This window comes from Theropithecus gelada, chromosome 15 (assembly GCF_003255815.1).
Source record: "Theropithecus gelada isolate Dixy chromosome 15, Tgel_1.0, whole genome shotgun sequence".
Taxonomy (NCBI): Eukaryota; Metazoa; Chordata; class Mammalia; order Primates; family Cercopithecidae; genus Theropithecus; species Theropithecus gelada.
In genome coordinates, this window is record NC_037683.1 from 107,898,238 (window position 1) to 107,900,907 (window position 2,670).

Below are 2,670 nucleotides of genomic sequence, written 5' to 3' on the forward strand. Positions count from 1 at the left end.
ATCCCGTTCTCTCACAGGTTTGTGAAAGCGGAAGTCACTTTCCTTCTGACCTTGGCATGCATCCTGCTTCAAGAATGGAGCTGGAGGCATATCCATTCTGATTACAAAGAAAATTTAAGTCACTCTCCTACAGAATTTTAATTTCAATAATTGTTTTAGTAATTTGCAAGTATGTGGCATGTTTTGTCTTAACTAATAGAAAAAGTGTCCTTTTTCAAAAAGAGAAGTGTTAATGTAATAATAATAGTAATGACATCACAGGGTGTGTGTGTTCCGTTCCAAGCACTTTAAACATATGAACAATTTAATCCTCTCTTCCTGGGCGCTGCCTATGGAGGTGGCAGCCATCTCCTCCTTGGCATCATGGCCGCCCTCGGACCCCTTGTGAAGGCCAAGATCGTCAAAAAAAGAACCAAGAGGTTCATCCGGCACCAGTCAGACCGATATGTCAAAATTAAGCATAACTGGTGGAAACCCAGAGGCACTGACAACAGGGTTCGTAGAAGATTCAAGGACCAGATCTTGATGCCCAACATTGGTTATGGAAGCAACCAAAAAAAAAAAGCACATACTGCCCAGTGGCTTCTGGAAGTTCCTGGTCCACAACGTCAAGGAGCTGGAAGTGCTGCTGATGTGCAACAGACCTTACTGTGCCGAGATTGCTCACAATGTTTCCTCCAAGAACTGCAAAGCCATCGTGGAAAGAGCTGCCCAACTGGCCATCAGAGTCACCAACCCCAATGCCAGGCTGCGCAGTGAAGAAAATGAGTAGACAGCTCGTGTGCACGTTTTCTGTTTAAATAAATGTAAAAATTGCCAAAAAAAAAAGAAATTTAATCCTCACAGTAGCCCTTGGAGGATGATATCATCCTGATTTTGCAGATGAGACCACTGAGGCACAGAAAGGCCAAGCCTTATATGGCAGAGCTGGGATTTGAACCCAGGATGTCTGGCTCTTCATGCTGTTAGTTCACATTCTTAACTGTGGGCCAGATGTGTGTAATTGGCTATCAAACGTGGTTCTGATACAAAATTCTACATCTAAATTCCAGTGTCCATTTTACATTTCTGCTAACCTGACGGGGGGAAATCTTTTATTTTAGTATGACCAGGGATCCACATTTTGAAAAATATCACCAGTGCAGTCAGTCCTGACGGCCACTTCTTCATTCTTAAGCACCTGGGAGGAAACTGTTCAGAAGTGATTTGTTAACGAAATGGTAAAATCAGCTCTGCCCTTGCTGATGAGTCAAGAATAACTACCAACGACTGAGTCCAGCCTCATGACCACTTTCTTGAGTGACATTTAGTTTGCATCCTAATTTGAAGTTTACAATTCTGGCAAGATATTGGACAGCTGCATGGATAATTTTGTTCACAAATATAGATGCAAAGCTCTATACTGCGTTAAAGCTATTTTAAAGAGCATACTTTAGGACTAGTGTTTATTTCCTTGTGTCTAAATTTCCTGTTTTGCATTTGCTTCAGCTAAGATTGTTTTGGGCCAAACTTATCTTCCTACACAGACCCTTGGTATCATGTAAATCAAAATAGTCATTAAAACACAGGCATATCTAATTATATGACTCTTATTATTGCTACATTGAAGTTTTTCTAACATTCTTAAATTTTGTCTACATAATGAATATGTTTTTAACAGGAAAAAAACTATATGTTTGATTGCCTGCTTATTTAAATAAAAAGAGAAAGAAGAGATAGAAGAATTATGTACTCTTTATTGGTTGCCAAACAATAAAAATACTTTTTTGGGAAAAAAAAGTAAACCCCATTGTTTGTTTGAATGTGCTTGTTCTTTCAGCTCAGTCCTAAGAGTGGATGATTACAGAGCACAGGGCCCTGAGATGAACTGAGGGACTCGCATCTCATTCAAGCCTCACAAAGCAGTGGAAGTATTAACGTTTCCTTCATTTTATAAAGAGCACGCTGAGACTAAGAACGGTTGATTAGTTTGCCCAAGTTCTCAAGAGTAGTAAAATTTTAGCCATTAATTTAAAACAGACCATCTGGAGGTAGACTAGAGCTGAAAATGATCTCAATTAAAGGAAGGAATTCTGTCACTTTGTGGAGTTTTATGAAGAGATAAGATAGAAACCAACTTACTGAGTATTAAACAAAAGGCTATTTCCCAAAAACACATCCTTCCATGTTCATTCTTTAATCAGTAAAGTTTTACTACGGTTAAGGCAGAAAAAGGGTTAGACACAATTCCTTTCTTCAAGAAGCTTAGAGGTTAATAGGGACACTACAATATTCGTGACACAACTTAAAAGCTACATAAAAATGGTATAGAAAGGTAAAGATTTCTCTGTGGAAGAGGTATAAAAAAGAAAATATTTTCCTCATGGTAAGCTTGAAGGTTCTTCCTCCCTGAGAGGCTTAAAGAAGTCTTCATGATGGAGATCTAGAATCCATCTTTAGTTGGTTAGTGTGTGCACATGTGAGAGAGAAGGCCATGATAGGCCTGATCCAAGAATGAGGCTGGAAATGGGTGTACTTTTAAGAAAATGAATAAATAAATAAATGATCTTGTTTGCGTAGGAGCCTGGAAGAGACTAATGGAAGCTGTGAATAGAAAGACCCTTTGAAGCCAATTTGGAGATGGCCTTGAAAACGAGGAAAGTATAGAATTTTCTTAAAAAGAAAATAAGA

The 2,670-nt window shown here is 38.7% G+C and overlaps 1 pseudogene across 1 annotated transcript; it reads left to right on the forward strand.

The window, feature by feature from the left end:
- Positions 1-329: 329 nt before the first annotated feature.
- Positions 330-828, forward strand: LOC112608350 (annotated as a pseudogene). Its single transcript, XR_003115981.1, has one exon. The product of XR_003115981.1 is annotated as a 60S ribosomal protein L32 pseudogene (transcript).
- Positions 829-2,670: the final 1,842 nt, after the last annotated feature.